Consider the following 26,858-nt stretch of genomic DNA (forward strand, 5'->3'; position numbering starts at 1 on the left):
GCCTCATTAAGTTTGCCAGGCCAGTGGAGAATGTCATAGTTGTAAGTAGGCAGTTCGATTCTCCACCTGAGGATCTTATCATTCTTGATTTTGCCCCCTTGCTTATTATTCAACATGAATGAGACCGCTCATTGATCTATGAGGAGGGTGAACCATTTCCTGGCAAGGTAGAGCCTCTAATGGCGAACTGCCTCCACAATGGCCTGGGCCTCCTTCTCAAAGGAGGAGTGGTGAATTTCAGGGCCTTGGAGGGTGTGTGAGAAAAAGGCTACAGGTCTGCTTACTTGATTGAATGTGGCACACAGGGAAAAGTCAGATGCATTGCTCTCTACTTGGAAAGGTGTGGACACATCTATAGCATCCACATAGTTGGGGACTCATTTTGAGCACAGTATGAGAAGAATCTGAGGCATCTTTTCAGTGAGTTGAGGGTATGTGGGAGGGGTAGCTCCATTAGACACATGTGGTCATGGTCAGGGCTAATGATGCTGTTCTTGACCATGCAGCCAAGTGTGCCTAGTCATTCTGTCTGGAAAACACATTTGTCCTCGCTATAAGTAAGGTTCATGCATTTTGCTGCCCAAAGGACTTACAGAGGTTTGCATCATAATCCTGCAAGTCATGGCCACAGTCAGTTACATTATCTAGGTTTGGGAAACTGGCCTGTGGATCATAACGGTCCACCATGCAATCCATCTACTGCTGGAAGACGGAAACCCTGTTTGTGATGCCGTTAGTGTGTTGGGTCCAGGAAAGATCCTCTGAGATAGTAACTCCCAAAAACTTGCTCTCTCCACCTCTGATCCACCAATGATCACTGAATTATATATATCTGGCAATTATGAACATCATAAGGGTGCCCACATCTATAGTTTCTCCAGCTTGATCCAGATATGGACTTCTTTTGGAGTGAAAAGTTCTTCAAGTGTCTCTTAAATCTTACCCCTCTTACCTCAAAGCAGTGCTCTCCAATTCAAGAATCATCTACCCTGGGAAAAAGACTGAGAATTCACTTTATCCATGCATCTCTGACAAAGATAAGGGGATTAAAAGCTTATTTCAAAAATCAATTTTAGAACCACTAAGAACCGAAATTTGACTTTTCATTATTTGATTGAAATACTTTGAGAGATTTTTAACCATCAATCATTCTGACTCAGCTTTTCAAAATTAATAAAATCCCCAATTGTCTCCTCTAAAATTAGCTGCAGATTATGTGCAAAAATACCTTGTGTCTAATTTTTAGTCATTTCTCTGAGATAAAGGGGGACATGAGGAAGAAAGACAGCAAATATTTCTCAATATCCTGATTTTGTTTGTTTTGTACGGATTTTCAGGCACTTTTGGCTATAAACAGCAGTAGGATTTTTTTTAATAAAGAATGTTTGTTTAACTCTTGAGTATTTCCCAAAATTAATCAGATGTTAATTTGTTGCTTTCACTTCCTGTCTCCCAATGTCAAGAAGTACTCCACTCTGTCCGGTCACTTTTATGTATGGCCAACAACAACACGCTTTCCCTAGGAAGTCTGCATCAGGGCAACACAGCCCATCTGACTTACCTCCCCAGTGCTGGTCCTGCTCTTGAAGCACATCAGGGCCATTATCAATCATGTGAAAGATATTCAAATGACCAGCTTATGAACTGGCCTCTCAATAATATGGTTTTTCTTCTGGAGATAGCAACTTCTTCAGACAAAAATGGCTTTAGTTGTTCAACAATGGGATTTAAATCTTCCTTCCCTTGACTTGAAATGATAAAATGAAATATCTCAAAGTCATTATTGAATGATCAAGAATTTGTACATGAATATGACCTGCAATGTAGAATAACAGCTATAGGTTGAAAGAGTCTGTTACATAGCCCCACATTATAGTCCATTAACTTCCACCATTCTCCTTTCAACCGCAAATGTCAAATTCCAGATCAGTCATATTCCTGATGCACTCACTCGCATTGGCTAATTTTGTTCCTACCCACCCCGCATTCATCTGGGCTATCTTAACTGCAAATCCACTTTGCAAACTGCAATTTCTGACCCACAAGTTTCTCCATCAGCTCTTCTGTATTTGATCGAATGGAAGAAAGGACTTTACATAGATTTTCCTTGAAAAGTCCATAACTTGGGTATTTATGCACAGTAGAATATTGTTAAAGGAGCCCAAGCATATATGGTTGATCCTAGTGCATATTATTTAAAGTACCTTTTGAAGTGCATGACTTATTATAGGAACCAAAAGGGAAATGCTGAAATGCATGACTTGTAGCTTAATGTAGTTTAAAAATTGTTTTGAACAGACACCAGTTAAAATTGAATGGGATTTCTGTAGAAACTCTAACAAAGAGCATACTGTGTGACATAAATAGCGGTATTTGGAAACAGTGATTAAATTGAAGTCTTACTACAAGACTTTACAATGAATGGATTAAGATAGATAAAATTAGCTCTCTCCCTCTGTTCTCACTTTTATGGTCACCATATTTTTCAGCAGCTTTTTTCCAAAACATTAGAGCTGATATTTATAGGAAGCTGAATTCAGGATGGAAGCAAAGAGCACTAGGCAAGAAATTCAGAAGCACACTTTCTCCAGACATCTTCTAGGAAGTGTTTTTCTTTTCTTTTGTAGCTTTCCCCACTGACAGATAGTTCAAACTAACACATGGAGTCACTGTTGATTAGTAAAGTCCATGGTAAAGAAGAAGGCATGGAATCTGAAAATGATTCAGGCAGAGGGAAGGAGGAAGCGATCACAGGGGTAGGTGAGAGCTCATTTTGGGGAACATCATAGCTCGTGATAAGAACTCATCTCCACTGCTTTCTCCCCCCTCCCCCTCCAACCACTCCTCCCATAGTGGTTTTCAAACTGCCCCCATAAACTCATTTTCCACCTTAAATAATCTCTGTGTCATAGGTACTCTGTGATTAGTCAGGGATTACTTAAAGTGGTATGTGGTGGAAAGAAAAAGTTTGAAAACCACTGTTTTAATCATACCTAATTGACTCGTTAAGATCATGGTTTCATAACTCCAAAGGAAATGGGCCAATAACAATTTTTCTCAAGCAAAATATTTCAGTAACAATTGAGTCTAGAGCAGTGGTTCTCAACCTTCCCTTCCCACTAGTAAGCAATCCCTGACTAATCACAGAGCACTTATGGTGTAGGGATTGCTTAAAGTGGAATGTGAGTTTAGGGGGGGCAGTTTGAAAACCACCGTGATGCACCAATGTATTTTGCTCATAATTTTACCTGCAAGGCATAATTTGTTTTAACAAGCCTGCAAGAATGAAGATAATCTTTCTTTTAATAAGCTTAAACTGACCAATGCACCTAATGAGTGCAAATTTGTTGCTATCCCAACTTTTTAATAACTGGAAGTCAGCAATGATTGCAATAGCTTGAGCTCAGGTTTGATTTATTTTTAAGTTTTTTTATTTCCATCTCATAGCCACTTCTCAGAATCTAAAACTATTCCAAATCAGAGCAGATCAGCTGCAACTAAATAGCCTCAATATTCCTGGTTATGTATAAAATTACTTCAGATTTGCAAGCTACAGAAATAGAATTGGATAAAATTTATTAGAAAATTGGAGTCACTACTTTTGTAGGACTGAATCCGACTGCAACTGTTTCATATTAAATAAATATTACTTGCTCCAATAATTGCTTTCTCCAATGTGATTAAACATTTGTCTTCAGTAACATACCACATACCACGTTATGGAGTTGAGTTGAGTTCCTAGAGAAATGTTCTCATTGTGATTTCCTGTAACACTTTGACGAAAATTGATAAAATGTGTTGTTTATTTAGCAACTCAGGTTTATTTTGTTTTATTTTTCTTCACATAAATTCTGTAAAAAGTTCATTTTTATTCTGTACCTCAATATTTTGGTTTGTGATTTGTAAATTCTGCAGAAAAACTAACTGCCATTTAGGGAAATGCTGCAATGCTGGGATAGATTGCTTCTGACAGCTCCTAATACTATGAAGAACAATCTCTGCAAAAATAATATTCACTTTAATTGAGCAGTAAAATCCTGAGAATTCAATGATTCATTCAGAGACTTGAATGTTTGAAAAGTCAATGGAGTAACATACCAGCTTTTGCATCAGGAGGGAGTCTTCTATTCTGTCAGTTCCAAACTAAAGTCAAATATCTGGACATCTCCTTTAATACAATTTCAGAAATTTTGAACAAATTCAATGTTTATGCAGTTCCTCTCATCCAATCTGACATTAGTTCAGGAACATTCTAAATCACTAGCCTTTTCCCCACTGCTGACCCACCTAGGGAATGGGAAAAATTGTAAGGCAAGCGCTCTATTATTTGCAGGGAATTCTGCTACTCAGGATTTTAAGGGGGGGGGGGACCTTCAGCAGTGACGTCGCAAATGACATATTACGTTCAGAGCTCTGACGGCCAGATAACTGCACAGTGACATTTCACAGATCTCAGAGCTTTAGATATTATAGGTATGATCTTCTTAAACACAAAATCATAATCAGATTTATTTGTCAAATGCTTACTGTTAAAATGTTAATGACATCTGTACAATTAACAAAAACTACTTTTTATGTCCACATGCCAACCACTCCCTCATACCACCCGCTTCCCCTGCCCTGCTCCCCTCACACTCTCCTCATGCCGGGCCCATTCCCCCCGCCCCTCTCCCTCACACTGCTCCCCTGGCTAATGCGACAGCAGGGGGCTGTCAGAACACGGGCTGTCAGAGCATGGCTTAGGCAGTGGGGCTTGGGGCTGTCAGAGCAGGGCTCAGGCAGCAGGGCAGGGGACTGTCAGAATGGGGCAGTCAATGGGGCTCAGGCAGTGAAGCTGGGGGCTGTCAGGCAGTGGGGCAGGAGATTCTGAAAGCGTGCCATGAGACTGTCTTACCGTGGTTGGCCATGGTATGAAATTTACCTGCCGGACTGACACAAGCATGCAGGCATTAACGTCACTAATCATACTTGGAAGGACTGGTTGTCATTTCACACCGCCAGAAGGCAATTGGTAAGTTAACTTGGCTGGGTTCTCAACTCTTCTCCCTGGTTGAAATTGACTCACCCTGCCTGGTTATTTCTTTTCACACCACGTGATTCCCATGATTTGACCCTCAAATTTGGAGGGTTAACTTACATGTAATTGGTGGTGTGAAAAGGTCATCTGACTGAATGTGGAGAAATTGCCGGTTTCTTTTCAAAGCAGGCATTTAAATTAAAATTAAAGAGCAACAATGTTTCAATGCATTTTTACATATGTTGCAAATGGAAATAATTGTCTGAATTTGCTCTGGCCACAGATGTTTAGGGAAAATTTAAAATTTCTGGCTACTGGTAAATACTTGATTGGACAGGAAGGCAGGCTTGATCCCAATACAATTTACAATTAGAGCTGCAAAGAACACTTGAGCAAAATTATTGAAAACTTTTAAAAATATGCAGTTCAGATCCCATTTAGGTCAACACAATATTAAACCCAGGTCTAATTGTAAAGTTTTTGTGCCCCTTTTCCATCAAATCAAACTACCAGGGTACAAAATGTACTTAGCAAGCTAGTTTTGTCATTTTCTGGAATGAAAGTACTTCACTGGGCTTGTGCAACAACTTTGGGTCTTAACAACCCAAGTTTTCTCTTCACCATGAATCACTGCCTTCAAAAACCTTACCGCATGAGCTTTTACACAACAGATCAGATAATTTCCTTGGTTAATGAGGTAAGTCACGGCTAATAGAATAAAGTCAGCCTCCTTTGCTTGAACGAGACATACACCAAATACTGTCACAGATCAGCAGGTACACCTTAATTCCTTTGAATACCTTCCCCATCAGATGTGACTTTTCTGTGATGTCAGAGGCCCTATTCAATAATGATTGTATCTATTTCATTAAAATGTACAGCTGCTCTCCAACATTCTCAAAATTCTATTCTATTAAAGTGCTCTGCATTCACAACATCACAATAACCAATTGTAAAAACATATGAGCTAATCGCATATGTTAAATCAGGCACAGACCCAGTCAATGAGTCACAGCAGTGACTTCAACCCTGTGCAATCAGGACAACTTTTACACATATTATGAGAATTGGAAGTTGAATGTCTCACCTCTTCTTCATTATCTTATTAGAACAAAACATTGTTTACATTAGGTCAGACACATGTACAATCAAAACGCCTGACTTCACCTAGTAAAATAAAAAAAGAATTATTCTAAAATCTAGGAGCTATGAATGTTGAAACACAGTGGGTTAAATGCGTGATGCAAGGTGTTTGATTTACTAATTTCCGTGTCTTTAATTTGAAGTTTATACATTTATGTTAAAAATCTTTGGCCCACAAAATGGACACAGTCACATTGAGTATGCTGTACAGCTGGCCATCCCAAAATAGCACCAGGAAAACACTAATAAATTCAATATTTATTTTTCAAGATCAAGAGGAGCTATATACATCACTTGAAGAAACTTCGATGTCTGAATTAACAGTTGAATCGCTGCTTCCCTAGAGCTGGTTTGGCATGCACCTTAAAGACTTAAAGACAAAAACTTGGTGAGCAATAAAAAGCAGCTCAATGTTTCGTAGCAACCATTGTTTACAAGTTTTACTGACCCCTTCCTCTCTGTCAGATCATTAAAATCCTCTGACTTTAGAAGGATCAGCGGGGATTTGATAGAAACATATAAAATTATGAAACAAAAATTAAGATAGAAGAAGGATGGTTGCTTCCGCTGGCAGTTGAGACTCCCCCAAATCTTGACAGAGCCTCAAGTTTTGGGGGAGTCGATTTAAAATAGAGAAGGAGTTGCTTTTCCCAGAGAGAAATTTCTTGTTCAATTAAGAATTTGAGGCTGGCTCATTAAATGTATTTAAGACAGATTGATTTTTGAATCATAGCATAATTAAGGGTTATGGGGAATCAGCGAATAAGTGCTGATTCTGTGGCTAGATCAGCCATGATCTTATTAGAAGGTGGAGCAGCCTCTCTGGGCCAGATGGCCTACTCCTGCTCTGGCTATTATGTCTTTGGAGTCCTTACAAATGGGTAACTTATCTAAAAGTTAAATGACCAATGTAAGTAGTATTTATCTGCAGCATCCCTGTGTAATTTGAAGACTGGAATGATTAAAACCAATCTCTCGATACCTTAAAATGAAGTTGAATGTAATACTGGAAAAATTAACTCATAATTTATTCCACTACATCAAAAAGGAAAGGATGGGCATTCTGAATACTTATGTACGTGCAGAGGCATATATCTGTTTAATGCAATGTTACTGAACCAGATGTTCTTCATTATTACACCATGTGTGTGGTCTGGCAATGTTTCTGCACATCAGTGATATCTTAATTACGTAGTTGGAATATTAGAAATGACTTCTATCTAATTTCTTGGTTGCCTGGAGCCATGGTCCTACCCTTATTATGTACTTCTGATAGTTATGACAGAGATGGTGAGCACAGATACAAAAAAAAACAGCTTGATTCAATATTCACATTCAAAACCAGTGGGATTTATAAGTCTGCAAATTGTTCTATAATATATTGTTCCAATTTCTAATTGTAATTTTTGGGTGAAAAGTGATGTAACTTTCAAATATCACCAAGGGAAAAGTACACCTAAATTTTTTTTCCAAGTTTTATGATTGACCTAGCTATGCACAATTTTCTCAATTATTTGTAATGTATCTCAATTTATATTTCAAATTAATTTATTATTCATAAAATTAAATTGAAAACAATAGAAATATTGAGCAGGTCACACAGCAGCTGTGGAGAGCGAAAAAGTTAATATTTCAGTTGAATAATCGTTCATCAGTGGGAATAATTAGATGCAAATCAAGAGAGATAATGACATAGAAATCATTGGGTGAGTGTAACATCAACAACACTCAAGAAGCTTAATAGGCCATAGCAGCTCACTTAATAGGCATCCCAGATCCATTCTCTCACTCCATGACTGAACAGCTGTAACAGTTTGTATCATCTGCAAGATGCACTTCAGCAACTCACTAAGATAACACCTTCCAAACCCATGAACTTTATTGGTTGGAAGAACAAGGACAGCAAAAGCATTGGAACCCCACAACTCAGAAGTTGCCCTCCAAGCTCCGCACCATCATAACTTGTAACTAAATCGCCATTCTACTGGATCAAAATGCTGGAATTCACTCCATAACAATTTTGTGGATGTACCTACCAAGCAGCAGTTCAAGAAGGCAGCTCACCACCAAGTTCAGGTTTATTGTTACCAAGGTACAGTCACAAAGATATACTATGTGCAATCCAGCTAATCAATCTTTACATAGTACCAGAATAATACTTTGCTTTCTCATAGACAATTAAACGCTGGCTCAGCTTGTTAAGCCCACTTTTTTTGAATGTACAATAAGAAAAAAAAATAGTGTTGGTGCCAGCTGAGAGAAGATGGTGAAAATTTATTAATCTGTGTTGAAGCCCAGATTTATTTTCAGGAAAACCAACTGTAATATAACTGAAGTCCTTGCTCACTAGCTAGGATTTGTACTCTGACCTGTCCTACCCGAATTCCCATTTCAAGTTCGTTTATTATCGTTTTGCTGTACAAATACAACCAGAAGAAACACCATTGCTGTACACCCTAAGAACAAAGCAGACTCCGAAAATTACACCTTTATAAAACATATTATTCAAAAATAGCAAAACAATTAATTTATGGCTATGCATATTTACTGAAGTTATAATACAAATTATATAATTGCAAACGTTTTTTGTATTTTTTGGATCCAGTCACTGAATTCACTCCTGATCTGCCCCCTAAGCCTTTAGCACCATCCCCAATAATTATGCTCCAAATTTTGATGATGAAATCTTTCTTCACTCCTTTGTCCACCAGCCATGTCCCAGCAGATAGCAATATACTTTTAGCTCTCCAATAAACATGAATGTAGAACTGATCTTGGGAATTAATATTTAAACTAACTAAACTAACAACCAAAAACTAATGCAAGGAAATGCAGTAGAATTTATGTTATTCCCTTTAAGAAAGCTTCTATTAAAGAAAGTTTCAAAAATAAATGTATAACATTTATTGCTTTGCTACTTTTTACTGAAATAATTTGTGCGCATATTCTCAAATGGATTGGATCCTCTTAAAATTCCATAATATTCACATTGATACACTACATTGAATCTGTAATTTACACACACTATTACAAACTGTATTACCTATCTTAGACATTGTTTTATTTTCTATATATTATTGATATAGATGCATATCAGAAGTTCAGCTTTATCCCAAGTAGATTGCAAGTTCAATTCAGTATCTGTCAGCACACTGTAATGTTTGGTTTTATTGACAATTGAAATTCATGTTTGCAGAGCCAGCTTCAGTTGTTTGTCACTGTTTTAATGTTGTTATGGTAATCTTGTATTATTTTGCTCACCTTTTCCATCACACACCTCTTTTATCGCTTGTGGTTTTGTCAGAGTGCCAGAACAGGAAATACTTTACAATGCTGAATTTATGAGATAGCTGAATGAAAGGATGATCAGTTCAATTATTTCTGTCTGAGAAGGATATTGCTGTAATATTGTTATTACCATGACAGCAGGTTACTATGACAATGAGTCTTTCTGGTGAAGTCAGCTTGTAATCATTTCCAAATTAGTGCATTCTCAATTCTGTATTGAGATGAAATGCTTTTGAAATCTTACAAACTTACTTGCTTCCATAGATGGGAAAGCAACTGGCTACTCTGAAGCCATAAAAGTAGAAAAGTACAAAAGAAAGCTTTGTTTTCATCTCCCTCAAGTCATGAGACAAGCTCCATATTTACTAATCATAAGTCTGTTAATGAGATAAAGGAAAACAAACTGCTTCATTTCAAAAAGACTCAAATGAATGTTTGACCTCAAAGACTGAAGTCCAGTTCAATATGTAAGCAATTTTATTTATTTTACATATTTGCTGATTTTGGGAGCTGCCAACAGCTCATTAACTCACAACTTTGTGTGCACTCAGGGAATTGCAGGGGAGGCCGTATTTTGATTGCCTTAATTGAGCACCTGAAAGATACAGAGAAGACTTCACTGACCTGTGAGTACCATGTGAAGCTACTGTGGATACCATTGCTCAACTTCCACAAAAGGATGTTTGATTTAAAATTCTTTCCTTGTTACCAACCATGTTGAACAATAGGAGAAAATATGATCATGATAAGGTGAGTGTGTGTGTGGAAGCCCTATAAGTAGAGAACATGGAAGGCTTTAACTCTCAACTAAAGAGCTGTGCCTACTGCAACAATACTTCACAATCATACTAAGTAGTGTCATCAGTTCTTAAATGGACTCTTACAGTTAATATTCACTGCACGTGTGGAATCATACCAATCAGAAAATTGAACCAGACACTTCAATGGTGATTCTCTTTAGTGATCTTGACATTTTTCTGGTGTCAGCGCACACCTAATCATATCAATCCTCATCCAACAAAAGTTTCCATCTGTGGTGGAACACGGTAGGGCAGGTGTGACCTCACTAGAATGCACAGGCTGACCTGCCTCTGACCCTGTAACTCCTCCCCAAAAGATTCCCAATAAAGGCAGATAGCTGTAGTCTCCTCCTTCCATACCAGCATTGGATCCGAAGCAGCAACATGTAGAGATGTGCCTGACGTTTCAGAATCGGTTTAATCACTCGATTCGAGTCTGCTTGTGGTTATTGATCATACTACATCATCTTTACCTACATAAATTTTGGTTTAATGCTCCATACAAAGACTATCAAGAGAGCTCAAGACACAACTTTCCCTCTGTCACTATTCCTCCAGATCAATTCTCATCTTCCCTCTGCTGTCTTCCCATTCAGTTACAATTATGGCTCTTTGGCTGTTGGCCTGTACTCCTCCCTGACCTTTCCTTCTCCTCCCTCAGAATTTTTATTCGGGTACCTCCCTGTTTTTTCTTTATGCTTTGGAGAAGGGCTCAAGCCTGAAACATTGGTTTATCTGCTATGGATACTGCATGATCTGCTGAGTTCCTCCATCATTTCAATGTTTTTACAGTCTCAATGTTACATGTTCTCACATATCCCCATGAGGACAATGTGAAGAAGAGAAAGAAAGCATGAGGAACAATAGAACCATAGAACATTCCTCTTACAGGGCAAGGTTATGACTTTATTCCCTGGAGTAAGTGAGATACAAACCAGAGGGCATAGGTTAAGAGAGAAAGGGGAAATATTTAGGGTGAATATTAGGGGAAACATCTAGTCTGTGCCATACCATTTTTTTGTTGCCTAGTTCCGTTGACTTGAACCCAGTCCATAGCCCTTCATACCTCTCCCATCAATGTACCTGGCCAAATTCTTCTTAAATGTTAAAACTGAGGCCATATTCACCACTTCAGCTGGCAGCTCATTCTACACTCCCACCATTCTCTGTGTGAAGAAGTTCCTAATCTTCCCCCTCAACATTTCATCTTTCTCTCTTAACCCATGTTTGTATCTCACCCACCTTCAGTGGAAAAAAGCTTATCTACATTTACTCTGTCTATCCCCTGATAATTTTAAATACTTCTTTCAAATCTCCCCTCATTCTTTTATGCTCCAGGAAATAAAGTCCTAACCTTTCCCTATAACTCAGTTCATGAAATTTGGGAAACATCCTAGTAAATCTTCTATGCACTCTTTCTATTTTATTGATATCTTTCCTGTTGTTAGATGATTAAAACTGCACACAATATTCCAACTTTACCATAACAGCCCAGCTCCTTTACTCAGTACTTTGATTGATGAAGGCCAATATGCCAAAAGATCTCGATACAACTCTATCCACCTGTGAAGCCACTTTCAGGGAATTATGTATCTATATTCCCTGATTCCTCTGTTCTACTGCACTCCTCAGTGACCTTCCATTTTCCATGTATGTCCTTTCTTGGTTTGTCCTTCCAAAATGCAACATCTCACAATTGTCTGCATTAAATTCCATCTGCCATTTCTCAGCCCATTTTTCCAGTTGATCCAGATCTGTCTGCAAGCTTTGAAAATCTTCTTTGCTGCCCACAACACCTTCAAATTTATTGTCATCTGCCAACTTGCTAATCCAATTTACCATCCAGATCATTGATATACATAACAAACAACAATGGTCTCAGGACCGGCTTCCAGTCTACGAAGCAATCATCTTCACTACTCTCTGGCTTTTCCGTTCAGCCATTGTCAAATCCAGTTCACTACCTCACTCTGAATATTTAGTGTTTGAACCTTCCTGGAAAACCTTCCATGTGGGACCTTGTCAAAGGCCTTACTAAAGTCCATGTAGTCAACATCCACAGCTTTTCCTTCATCATATTTCCTGGTAACCTCCTCAAAAACTCCATAAGATTGGTAAACATAACCCACCATTCACAAAGCCATGTTGGTGATCCCTAATCAATTCCTGGCTATCCAAATAATTGTATACCCGATCTTTCAGAACACCTTCCAATAATTTACCTACTACTGACATCAGGCTCACTGGCCTATAATTTCCAGGATTACTTTTAGAGCCTATTTTAAACAACAGAACAATATGAGCTAACCTCCAATCCACTGGCACCACACCCAATGATATGGACATTTTAAATATTTTTGTCAGAGTCCCTGTAATTTCTACACTAGCTTCCCTCAAGGTTTGAGGGAATATCTTGTCAGACCCTGGGGATTTACCCACCCTTATTTGCTTTAAGACTTTAATGTAACCCCCAATAGGAATAGTAAAAGAAAATGGTGATGATGATGGAGCTGCTGTAATGGCAGCACTAACATTGGTGTTGACCAAGAAGAATTGGGAGCAGAGACCTCACTGCTTGTTTTCCTTACTTCTCATGACTCTGTGCCTGTTTTCTGAGTGAATACTGATGAAGAAAAAAAACATTTAAGATCTCCCCAATTTCTTTTGGCTCCATACAAAACTGACCACTCTGATCTTCATGGGGACCAATTTTATCCTTTTTCTCATAATAATCCTGCAGAAACCTTCAAGATTTTCCCTCACATTGTCTGCCAAAGCAACTTCATGTCTTCTTTTAGCCTTCCTGTCTTCATTTGTGGGGTTTTTGCATTTTATATACTTCATTTGCTCCATGTAGCCTATACCTGCTCTACACCTCTCTTTTCTTCTGAACTAGATCCCCAATATCCCTCCAAAACTAAGGTTCCTTATGCCTGCTAACCTTTCCTTTAATCCTGACAGGAACATACAAACTCCATACTCTCAAAATGTCACCTTTGAAGTTCCTCCACTTACCTCACACATCCTTGCCCAAAAACAACTTATCCCTTTCCAAGCATACAAGATCCTTTGTCATTTCCTCCAAATTGGCATTTTTCCAACTTTAAATCTCAACCTGAGATTATCCTTCTCCATAATTAACCTGAAACTAATGACATTATGATCACTGGACAAAAAAAAATGTTCCCCTACTGTCACCTATCCTGTCTTGTTCCCTAATAGGAGATTCAGTATTGCACTCTTTCTAGTTGGTACCTCTCTGTATTGATTGAGAAAATTTTCATGAACACATTTGACAAACTCCAAGCCATCCAACCCTTTTACAGTAAGGGAGTCCCAGTCAATATGTGTCTGCTAGCTCTCTAGAGATTTGCTCCTCCAATTCTCATTGACTATTGCCCAGATATTTCTTTGGATAATACTTTGTAGTTTTCACAGGGTGACGGCAGAAGTGAAATGGGATGAAATTATTATGTATGATCAGAGAGGGAAGAATGAAACCAAGCATAGGCAATTGCCTTGAATTCAAAGTGGCAATGAAAGAGCTGTTAATCATACTAAAGGCTAAAGACATCTAAAAGCTGCATATGACATTTTAACTAGCACTAAAATTCATCGTTTTGTTACTTAGATACAAGTCAAATGATGAGAGAATCTTGACAGCAAGCATGTAATGCCTTAATGCACGTTCAAAGATTCCTTTCATTGTCACATAATAATACATTGAAAAATGTAATATACATAACATACTTCAAATATTGGCAAAGTCGCCATGATCATTCTCCTGCGCTTCTAACAATAGAGGAAAGAAAAATAAAAAAGAGCACCTTCAGAATCACTCAGTGTCCATGAATTCACCTCCAGCATTCCCCCAGCCTCTGCATCTGCACAGACCCCAGTTCAAACCCTCAGCAGCCTGAGCTCCAGGTGCAAACCTCCAGTACAATCAAGAAGCCTTCAGTACCTGAGGCCCCTCAGAAGGCTTTTTTGTCCTCAGCTCCTTCTTGAATACCAGTGTGTGATAGTACAGATTCTATCACCAATGTGTGTATGTGCAGATTGTAGTGTAGGATGACTGTGATTGGCTGAGAGTGTAGCCACACCTACTGGCAGGTCTTAAAGGATTGCTCCTAGCCAGACCAGGTCATTCTGGACTGGTCGACCTACATGTGAAATGCTCCAGTCTTTTAGTTAATAAAAGCCTTGCTTTGGATCAACAAGTCTTTGGTTCTTTCGACGTGCTCTACACAGTGCCAATACCTGATTCCCATAAGACAGTCTCCAGCAACCCACAGCCTATTTGGGTCCTTTGACCACAAGTTGCCATAAGTCCACAGTCTGTATGCTTCCTTTGACCTCGTTGCCAACAGCCCACAGCGTCTGTGGGTTCTTAAGCCACTGAGCCCTTCGCTGGACATCTGCCATGGTAACTATTCTGCAGGGTCATTTCCAATGTTTCTGCTTCTTAACAGAGTGGGTTGATTCTGGTGCCCAGCTTCCCCAGAGTCTGCGACCCCTCATGGTACAATGCTTAGCATGGGCCCTGCCACTTTTGGCACAGACCTCCAAGGTTGCAAGATTTTTTTTAAAAATACCATCGGCTTCTTTCACGGACCATTTAGCTTGTACAGAGCCATTGGCATTAAGATTGGTGGTAGGACCCTTGGGAGCGGAGCTCTGTCTCTGCTCCCAATTCTTCTGAATCCACATCAATGTTAGTGCTGCCATTAGAGCAGCTCCATCAGCACCACTGTTTTTTTTTACTATTCTTATTGGGGGTTACATTAAAGTCAGTGCTGCTACCTCATAGCTCCAGCAACCCAGCTTTGATCTTGACCTTAGATGCTTTCGTGTGGTATGCCATGCCTACATGGATTTCCACTGAGTGCCATCGTTTCCTTCCGTGCGGCAAGTTCATGCTGGTAGGTCATGGCGACTGTAAATTACAATTTAATGTAGGCTTTTGACACAAAAAAAATCAAAAGGGAGTTGATGGGAATATGTGAGAAAGAATAAATTACAGGACTACAGGGTAATACAATGGAATTGATGTAAGGATTGCAAGATGAATGGCCTTTTGTTATTAGGTATTGCATATTGGAGGCAATTTTTAAAAAAATGATCTTTTTCAATATATTTTAAGCATGCCTGACACTCAGCAGATTTATCCAATAAGTAGCTGAACTGCATAAACAATGATTGCAGGGTTTTTTTTAAAATGTTTTCTACCAGCTGTCCTTACTTGCTATCAATTTATGTATGTCCATTGATTTGATCCACCATCTGTGTTGAATTAACTGATCTCAGCTGGAATGGTGGTTTTAATGCTTCTGATTACTTCAGTGCTCCTAGGTTAGGAAGAAAATATTGCCTAGTATTTCTGTTTCTAACTACAGTTATCCCTGACAGGAGTACAGAACAGAATTAGGCTCAGTCACAAAGCTACTTTAGTTAAGCAGTCCATCAATACTTAACTAACAGGGATAATGCATGAATAATGATCCTTTGGATAACAATATGGAGAGTGGCAGCTAGGCAACTGTACTCTGTCATGGAGCCAATGCTTTCAGGAGGAGATAAACACATTTTCATCCGGACCATGGTAAATGCAGGGGACATATTTTATGTGAGAAGTTTCCACTCCATCCAGAGATTTTGAAAAATCCCATGAATGATTGCTTCAATTCTAGAGGCACTCAGAGGCTTTTAATGCCTTATCTAAATGGTCTTTATTCACGCGTGAATTTAAACAGAGACTGAAAGCTGGCTTTCCACATGGAGATCATCAAATGGAAGCCTGGATCCTGTCCACACCCATATGCAGACACTTTAAAGCATGGTTCACTTGCATTAATCAGCACAATTGATGTTTCCTTTCCTAACTGCATGTACTAAGAATGGAATCAGAAATTGAACCTGAAATTAGCCTAGAAAGCACCATATTGTTTAAAACATCACAAGGACATAACCAGCATCAAAAAGTAATGCCCAAAGATTGAAAGGATAAGTTTTGAGAAGACATTCAAAAGAGATAGCAACTTTTAAGTATAAATGGAAGGACATTGCTTCCAGTGTTCTCACATCCAATGACTTGACTTTCCCTCTTACTTGTAGTTCTAACACTTGACCAGCCTGCTTCATCTCATTTCCATCCTTCAATATTCCCGTACCCTCGAGCTCAGTTTTTAAAAAAAATCATAATTAAATTTCATGAAATTCCTTATCCAGATGTAATTCTGAACCTAACTAAAGTAGATGAAATGACTAGGCATGTGGGTAGGCTGGGAAATCCATACAATGACCAAAAACCATAGTCAATCACAAAAAATAACATCCTTTTTGGTAGTTTTTTTTAAATTCTGATCCATCCATCAAGATCTGCAATGCTTATAGAATAAACAGTTAGTGGGACCATGAGGAAATAAATATGTTGGGACAAGTTTAGGAAACTTAACTGTAGAAAATCTGATGTTTTAGGCCCCATGGCAACAGACCAGGTACAGTTGATCTCCTTTAATTAACACTGAATTAGGCCTCAACAAATTTCAATATGCAGTCTGTCTTATTTAAGTTATCAAATATACAAAGAAATGTGGCCTGCAATACCTGGAATAGGCAGGTTGTCATATGAGACATAATTTAACATGTCCATCTCTCCAGCTCTTTCATCTTTTGTCCAATACTCTATCTCCTCTTGGCCCCTCTCCAGAATCTACCCCCTTTCAAATACCCTTTTACTTTAGTCTTGATAAAGGGTTCCAACCTGAAATGTTGACTGATCATTTCTACCCGTGAATGTTGCATGACCTCCGTTAGTTTCTCTTTGTTCACTTGAAATTCCAGCATTTGCAGGTTTTGTGTTTCTCTATTGCATCAGTATTTACTCAGGAAATTGGCATAGTGTATAAGGAAGGAAGGGAAACAAACATGAGTGTCATGCAACATATGGAGATTAAGGAGGTGGAAGGCCAGATATGATATTCCCTTGGACCTTGAAGGAGACTAGTGTAGAAATTGCAGGAGTCCTGGCAGCTATATTCAGAATGTCCTTAGCCAAGGGTGAGCTGCCAGAGGATTGGAGGGTAGCTCATGTTGTCACATTGATTAAAAAAGGCTCCAACAATAATCCAGTGAGCCTGACTTCAGTAGTAGATAAATTATTGGAAGGAGTTCTGAGAGATAGGATATATAGGTATTTGGACAGTCATGGACTGATTAAGGACAGTTAGTATGCCTTTGTGCTTGGTAGGTTATGTTTAAGAAATCTTGTAGCATTTTTCAAGAAGGTAGTTGAAGGAAAAGCTGTGGATGTTGTCTACAAGGTCCCACATGGAAGGTTAGTTCAAAAGGTTAAGACACGAGGAAACGATGGAGAGATGGTAAACTGGATTCGAAATTGGCTGTGTGGGAGAAAACAGTGGATGGTTGCTTTCAGAGTGGAGGCCTATGACTAGTGATTTATCTCAAGGATCTGTGTTGGGACCATTACTGTTTGTTGTCTATATTAATGATCTGGATGATAATGTGGTAAATTGGATCAGCAAATTTGCTGATGGCACAAAAATAGGAGGCATTGTGGACAGAGAGGAAGATTTTCAAAGCTTGCAAAAAGGATATGGAGCAATTGAGAAATGGGCCAAAAAATGGCAGATGGTATTTAATGCAGACATGTGAGGTGATGCATTTTAGAAGGGCAAATCTTCAATTCCACAGGTTTTGGAGTAAGTAGTAGGATACTGAAGAGCATGGAGGAGCAAAAATTTCTGTAATATAGATACATTTTCCCCTGAAGATGGTATCACAGGTGGACAGGATTGTAAAGAAAGCTTTTGGCATCTTGGCCTTTATAAATCAAAGTATTGAGTGTAGGAGTAGGGATGTTATGTTGAAGTTGTTTAAGACATTGGTGAGGACAAATTTGGAATATTCTGTGGAGTCCTAGTCACCTAACTATAGGAAGGATAGCAATAAGATTGAGTGAGTGCAGAGAAGATTTATTAGGATGTTGCTGGGTCTTCAGGGGATCAGTTACAAGGAAAGATTAAACAAGTTAGGACTTTATTCCTTGGAGCTGAAGTGGCAGTTGATGAAGTAGACAAAGACAATCTGGTCAAACAATAATCATGGCCTTTATGAGCAGAAACTCATGGTACAATAATGAAAGACAATAGCTGAATACACAGTTATACCCAAGGGGAGTGTCCTTAACAGTAGAGATAATGCACAGCAAGGCTCGCCAGAGGGGAGACAGGCAGCTTGGCAGACATTCACCACAGGAGCGAAGAAGAATGAGGGGAGATTTGATAGGGGTTTACAAGATTATGAGATGTATAGACAGAGTGGATGTGAGTAGGCTTTTTTCACAGTTTGGGGAAGATAAATATGAGGGGTCATGATTGGTGCTTAAAAGGTAAATGGTTACCACTCAGGAAGGTTCTTGTTAGTTTTCAGAGAGAGATTTGTTGTACATTTACTTCCATCATCCACTTCAGTGTCTGGCTGAAGAAACTTGCCCCATCGGGGTTCTCCAGATGATAACCTCTTTCTTTCAACTCACCACAGAGTTTCTCTTATTCTAAGTGAAATATTAGACAGCCAGTCCTCTCCTCTTACATGAACCACAAGAGCTTTGACCAGGCCATCTTCCAAATGGGCTCTCCACAAGCTTGCCAGCATGACCTGTTCCAGTCCCAGCTACCGTTGCTGGCTGTAACACTGCAGAACTGATCTCTGTGTGTGTCTCTGTCTCTGTCTCTCTCTGTCTCTGTCTCTGTCTCTCTCTCTCTCTCTGAGAGAAAGCCTGTTTGACTCTCTCTGCTTGCAAAACCACATGACCCTCTTAGAACAGCAAACTCTCTTCCAGACAGAAGCAGCTCCGACGTGTTCTTTCATCTGTTGCCTTTTGTAAACAACAATCCATTAGTGAATTCCCCTGAGCACTCTTCAAAGCACTTGCAAAAACTGTGAGGCCCTGATATGTCTAGCATTGGGCAGAGCTCCAGTATTTCAAATAAGATCTGTTTTAAAGTGTTTGTATGTAATCTACTCTAACAAACCTTTCCCAATTTATGAGGGTGTTATTTTGAGTTTTAAAAATAAATTGGATAGATGCATGGATGGAAAAGGTCTGGAGGATTATGGAGTGGGAGCAGGACAATGGGACTAGCGAAATAGTGGTCAGCACAGACTAGAAGGGCTGAAAAGCCTGTGTTCTGTGTTGTAGCATTCTATGGTTCTACAGTTCTATTGTATCTGGTAGAATTTAGAAAAGTTAGAGGTGACTTAAATGAAATATATAAGATTGTTATCATATTTGATATGGAGAGTATCTGTCCACTTATGGAAGAATCTGAAACTGTTATGCATCTTACTCTGGGGTGAGTGTTTGCCAAGAAGGTCTGGAAAGAATGAAGTGTCCCTGTGAGATTCATCCTGAGCAGCTGCATAACACAGGACTCTGGAATCTATGAGCAGTGTTGCAAATTGAGATAATTCGGTGAAAAAATGCACTCTAGTCTCCCCATAACTGGCTAAGTTTCCAATGCAATGAGCTCTCCCCAATATTACAGCCTGTTGCAGACAGGCACATTCCAAGCTAAAGGATCACATGCCAAGGAATGCATCTGCTGCAAAGGATCTCAGGGAAAGAGCACCGTTTAGACGCTCCTACCACTGGAGATTGAGGGGCGTGCCTCAAATTTGCTATTCATGGAGTGTTTAGAAATGAAAAACTGATACCACTTTGAGTTAATGTAAATATTGAGTGCAAATGTAGTGTTATAGGATTAGGAAAGATGATGAAAGAATGTCCTAGTTTGAATAATTAAAAGTTTGGTAAATGAAGTATACATGTGAGGGGTGGTGGAATGGGATTCTGGTCAATCCATTGGTCAGAATTGGAGTATCACAGATTCTGCGAGGGGAAACAGGTCTGGAAGCAATTACAGAAAAGTAAAGAGAAAAGCCAAAATCAAGGTTCAGGGAAATGCAAGCTTGATTTCTTTTCCTACCCACAACTAATTTAGCCCTTCTTTGTTAAAAGCAGAATTCATTTCATGATGTAATAATTCCATAAGGCTCAGGAATTATCTATTACTGTGCTCATTTGAGCATGCTTAATACTGTGGACCTGTATAATAGATTTCATATATTCTGTTGAGCTTCAGAGTTTAATTTGTTTAATTCTTTATTGTATCATAATAGGTGCCTCTGACAAGTGCAGCCTTTTATTGCCTATTCCTCGGTACTCCTGAGAAGCTGATATCGAGAAACTTTCAGGAACTTCAGCAATTTTCTGGAGAAAGAATTTGGAGGCATTAAGTGATTCTTCCTTTTAGCACTCAGCTAACCAGACTCAGGTTTAGGGTTAGGGTTAGGGTTAAGGTGGTCTACCATATTTGGATGATACCATATTTGGATGGTACCATATTTGGATGGTAGACCACCTTGGAAACACCAATTACGTAAGTTTTATGCATGGTGAAACCAGAACTCCAACCAGCATGAATTTCATTCATATTGCAAGGGTGATAAATTGGATGCCATTCAATTGGGCTGCTTTGTACTAATTGGTGTCAGAATCTTTGAATGTGATTGAAGCTGCATAGGCCCGGATAAGTGTACAAAAGTATACAACTCATGGGAATGATATGTTACTGACCTAATCTTACAAATGGAATCTGAAGTCAAACCCAATCATCATCATTTTAGTTCAGTTTTAAAAGGAAATAAATTAAAAATTAACTTTTATTGGAAAAATCTGTCACATTGGTTTTAAAACTCTTATTGGTTCCAAATATCATTTAGGGAATGCAACTGAGTTTCTTCATTAAATTTGACCAAAATGCCACATTTATTCAGTACCAAAGTGTCTAATTCTTAACTGTTCTGTGAACATTTCCCCCACCATCTCCATCAGTACTGGAGCACCACAGGGCTGTGTTCTTTGCTCTCTTCTCTACTTGCTTTGCACCTATGATTACCTGGCTTGGTACAACACACCATCTGCAAATTTACTGGCTTTATCACAGTGGTGGGTTGCATAAAAAAGGGGTGATGTGGTGTGTGGTGGGATATTGAAAACGTGGCTGAATGGCATACTAATGACAACCTCATACTCAATGTCACCAAAAACAGTGGACTTTATGGTGTATGATTCAGTAATCATTGGGGATCAGAGGTGGAGATGGTGAGTCACTATTTTGGAGGATCTTTCCTGGTCCCAACACACTAAGGGCATTGTGAAGAAAGTATGTCAGCACCTCTACTTCCTCAAGAGATTACGGAGGTTTGGTACGACATCGAAAACCTTGGCAAATTTCTACAGATGTATTGCGGAAAGTGTGCTGACCAGCTGCATCATGACATGGTATGGAGTCACCAATAACTCTAAGTGGATAGATCTACAGAATGTAGTGGGCCCAGCCAACATATCATGGGCAAAACTCTTCCCACCATTGACAAAATCTGAAAGGAGAACAGCAGCAATCACCACCCAGGACATCCTCTGTTCTCACTGCAGCCATCAGGAAAGGGGTATAGGTGCCATAGGACTTGCATCACCTTCAGGAACAGCTGTTACTCCTCCACCATCAGACTCCTCAACAACAAACTCAATCAGAGACTCATTTAAGGAATGTAACTGTGCATGTTTTTTTTATATTGAATATTTTTTTTTCTGTATTGCAGTTAGTTTGTTTATATGTCTCTCTTTTGCTTGAGTACAGTTTTTCATACTGCCAATAAGTAGAAAATTCTGCCTGGCCCACAGGAAAAAGAATCTCAAGGTTGTATGCCATGTCATGTATGAACTCTGACAAAAATCTGAATTTTGAATGTTTGAACTTTCTAGTGGCAATGGAGGAGGCCAGGTCAGTGGGGGAGCAGGATGAGGAGTTGCACACAGAGCATAGATGCTTTGTATAATTAAGACATTTATTTTCACCAATGTAAAGGAGGCCACATGGTGAGCAGTATATCAGGTGGAAACAGGTGCAGGTCCCACCCTTGTACAACTCCCTATTTAGTGGTGTGAAATTAGGTAAAGTGACAGGTGTTACATTACCACAGTTGTAATGGAAACAAGACATGTCATTCTTAAGTATGATGCATTCAATATACACAACCAGATTTTCTATTCAGATTTATTAAATACCTGCAGTAACTCACTTGAAACAAATGGTGGAATACCCCTATTAAAATTACACTAAACACAACATGTACACTGATAATTAATCTCAAAATGCTAAATATTTCATTTGAAATATGCCTATGACCCAGATACCATTCTATTTTGTCTCCTTTTTTAATCAAGTCCAATTGGACCTGCACTTTCTAACCAAAAGTGTAACAAATTCCTATGTGTCTCGTTCTTTTGAAAATAAACAGAGATACCTGTGTTTTAAATGAGTTGAAATCTGTCTTAATCAGTATTCTTAAAAACTCACTACTGGCATAGTTTTTCAAGTCGTAGTTTGACATTTTATATTTATAATAGCCATCAAATCACAAAAAAGTACCTTCTGACAATATTTCAACATACAACAAGAATCAAGATTTACAGGAAATGTTATGCATGATTTTAAACAAGGGGTATTATTTTTTTCTATGGAATTTAATATTGAGGAAACTGTTTATCATAAATTTTCATATATTCCAAGAAGAATGAAATGAAATACCCATTATTCAGTGAATACATTCTAAATGTGAGGATATTCATCTTCTTTTTATATATTATATGATAGCACAGTGTGCTTGCATAATATATTGATATTCATTTGCTAGGCTGAGAAGTGATAGGATATAAATTTATGTTCATAGCATGTTCATAATCTCTTACAAGTTCAAAGAGGAGAAAAGTTTTTTTTAAAGTTCTCTTTTGCATCCCCGGAACTTATAGAGCCTCACTCAATTGTCTAATTTGAAATCTAATGGTGGAAAGAAAATACATTATAGAATAAAACATTATCTGAATTATGGACAATAAGTTGTTTTTGCAGATATGATTTGACTAGACAATGTTGACAATGTTTTAATGCATCGTTATATTTGATTTAAGTGAGCACAACAGAAGGTTATAACTATTGTTTCAGTTGTTAGACATCTGTTGTAAGCTTCAATTTTCTGGCTGTGACCTGGAGAGGTTAGAAACTTGAGTGTTCTGCAAGCACTGTGCTGTGGGGTGGGGGGAGGGGAACCACAAAGCCCAAAGATGTTAGCATTAGAATTGGGGAATTAACAGTCCAGAGGAAGGTGAGTCTGGGCAGAGGACGTGCTTGGTGAAAATGTATAGTGTGGCTTGGATGCATTAAAACTGGAAAATCAGATGAAATGGGGATTATCTGAAGGCTTGCTCAAAAGGAGGGTAAGGAATATAAGGTAACTGAAGGGGCATGGATCAAATATGTAGGATTGCAGTGTTGTGGGATAGCAATTTATTATAGTCATAGTCTTCCACAGCACTGATACAGGCCCATTGGCCTAACTGATGGTGGCACAGTTAGTGTAGTGGTTACTTAACACCAGCAATCTGATCCAGGGGTTCGAATCCCATGCAGACTGTAAGGAGTTTGTACATTCTCCCTGTGTCTGCATGGATTTCCTCTGGGCCCTCCGGTTTCCTCCCACCATTCAAAATATACCAGGGGTTGTAAGTTAATAGGGTATAATTGGGTTGAATGGGCTCATGGACCAAATGGGCCTGTTACCATGCTGTATGTCTGAATTAATTTTTTTTAAAATTTCTCCATTCTGGCCAACCTAGTCACATTCAACCCTTGTCCCTCTAAGTATTTCCTCTGCATATATCTGATTAAATATTTTTTTAATGTTATCTTTGTCATACTTTTCACTCTGGTAGCTCATTCCACATAGTCACCACACTCTGTAATGCTTTCAATTCTCTTTTAAATCTTTCCCTTTTCATCTTAAATCTGTGCCCTTTAGTTTTAGATTTCCCTTTGACCATTTACCTTATCAATGCCCTTTATGACTTTCTAAAACTCCATAAGATTCACCCCCCCCCCCTCATCAGTGTCCTATATTTCAGAGAGAAAAGTTCCTGTCCATCTAGCCACAGGACCATAAGACTGGTGGAGAGGATCTCTGGTCTCTTCCTCACCCTCCCCTCCCCCCCCCCCCCCACCATCGATGTGATGTACTGGGATCATTGTCTGATGTGGGCAAAATCATTGAAGATCCCTTCCACCTCACACAGCATCTTTCAGCTACTCCCATCAAGAAAGAGATACCACAACTAGGCTGAGGAACAGGTTTTTCCCAAGGGCAATGAGAATACTGAACAACCAAAGGAACTGTTCACACTAACCATCCGAAACTCTCATATGTACAAAGCAATATTGATTGATTTATTTGTGTTTATGAATACTTAACCTGCATATGTATTGTTTTTCTGTATGTGTGTTATATCTGGTTGTGGGTCCACATGTTTTTTTTTCTGGAATACACTCTTTCTTCTGGTTCTTCTTGTGCAATCAGATACCAATAAAGTTGACTTGATATTTCTAGCCTATCAGTCCCAGTAACATTTTCATTAATCTTTTCGGCACTCTTTCCAACTTACTACCTTTCCTCCAGCTGGTTGATCAAAACTGCTCACAATACTCCAAGTGCAGTCTCACCAATGCCTTTTACAATTGTAACATTGCATCCCTACATTTGTACTCAATACCCTGATGATGTTAGCAAATATGCTAAATGTTTTCTTCACCACCATTGATATTCGTCACTACTTTCATGGAATTATGTTCCTATATCTCAGTATCTTTTTTGTTCTCTAACATCTCCTAAATCCCTACCCTGGTTTAAACTACCACAGTGCAACACGTCACATCAGGTTTGAGTCTTGGAATGAAGATCAGAGGCTATGTTAATGGAGGGTGTACAGACATCACTGCAGTGCATTGGTGGCAATAGGTGGGGAAAGGAGTATAGTGCTTTTTAAATAGTGAGGCAACATAATTCATTTGATTCAAAACATAACTCATCCTGAATAGGCAAGGTGACCCTGTGAAGAAGCAGAGGTTTATTAAAGGTAATCAGCCTTATAAGCTGTAAAATGTCAGAGTCTAACTGTGGGACAATTGACAATTCTGGGAGAACATGCTGCTCAACCTTTACAAATCATACATGGAAACTTTATTTACATTAGTACAAAAACATCATTGTGAACATTTTGTTCATGTTGTCAAACAATGCACACCTTTCTTTTAATTATGATAATCATCGTTCTTCAAAAGATACCAATTGCTATCATTTATTTTCATTTTATTGTGAACAAAATTAAAAAGCATTTTCACTGTACTGAAACATATTGCCTTGAATGAGTGCTAGCTGGATTCAGTATACTGTAGAATAAATAAAATCATCCCTCCAGCACAAGATGTTGCAAAATCTAGTCCCAATTTTTTTGTCCCAAATAAATACTGAAATCTCCCAAATTTAGTGATTGCACAGGTAAAGCTTGAGATGAGGCTGGAGGCAGGACAGCTATGGAACTAGCACAGTTATGCCAAATTACCATTGGGAAGTCACTGTTATTTTATATTTAAATTTTAAAGTTAACTGCTGCCATTGTCATAATTAATCTGGTTGTCATACTCTGTAAACTGTTTTGTGGATTCAAAATGGTTCCAGAATATGCCAAATTGTTTGCAGGCTGCCTGTATGGCAGCTTCTCACTAAACCTTTTAGTACATGTGAAAATAAACAGTTCAATCATTGAATTCATATTTCTACTTTATATGAAGTCCGAGAAAAAAATTGCCATCAAATATTTTTTCAAACTTCTACAGGAGCACTGTGGGAAGTATATGGACTGGTTGCATCCCAGCTTGATTTAGAATGCAGAAAGAAGTGTCCATCTCTGTGACCTCCCATCCATTGTCGCCATCTCTGTGAAGAGATGCCTGTCCAGAAGACAGCCAACATCACAGATTTCCATCACTGCTACCTTTGGGAAGAAGATACAGCATCTCTCATTTCAAGAAGTTTTTTTTTAATCCAATGGCTATCAGGCACTTGAACATTGTGCTATCAGTACTATGTATTCCATACCAGTACTCCATGAACTGTCAGGACTTTTCAATTTACTGAACTTTTTTTGCTTATACTAACTGTAACTGTGCATACAATATCGATTATTTATGATATTTATTACATTTTCTGTATATAATTTAAAATGGACTATTGTATTTGATTTTTCTTAACTAAAGCACTTGTTTGGCTGCAGCAATAATTTAAGTGCATATGTATAAGCTCATGAAATCAGTGTTTTTTAAGCATTCTGAAACCTTTTTTCAATAAAAATATTGCTTTAAATCATTGTCTTTGTAATGAAACTATTTGATTTGCTAATTCCCTTTCCCAGAGGTCGCGATGTGAAAATTCTCAGTGACCTCACAACTGGAAGACTTAATTTTATTGACTTGGACGCTTTGCTTCTGAATGATGACTCCAACCTTGGATGAAGTTCCCCCCCCCACAAAAAAAATCTGTAAGGCAAATGATTACGAGAAAACTGATTGAATGGCAAACGGAAATTGAGATTTAACACTTTGAGTGGAGCGAGCAGGGAGAGAATAAAGTCGTCA

At 38.6% G+C, this 26,858-nt stretch overlaps 1 long non-coding RNA gene across 1 annotated transcript; it reads left to right on the forward strand.

The window, feature by feature from the left end:
- Positions 1-1,597: 1,597 nt before the first annotated feature.
- On the forward strand, positions 1,598-26,482 carry LOC138743247 (uncharacterized). The gene is made up of 4 exons (XR_011344754.1): positions 1,598-2,756; positions 6,431-6,548; positions 10,000-10,074; positions 26,061-26,482. It is a non-coding gene; the product is annotated as an uncharacterized lncRNA (long non-coding RNA).
- The last annotated feature ends 376 nt before the right edge of the window (positions 26,483-26,858 follow it).

Source organism: Narcine bancroftii, chromosome 9, assembly GCF_036971445.1.
Source record: "Narcine bancroftii isolate sNarBan1 chromosome 9, sNarBan1.hap1, whole genome shotgun sequence".
In the NCBI taxonomy this organism is placed as follows: Eukaryota; Metazoa; Chordata; class Chondrichthyes; order Torpediniformes; family Narcinidae; genus Narcine; species Narcine bancroftii.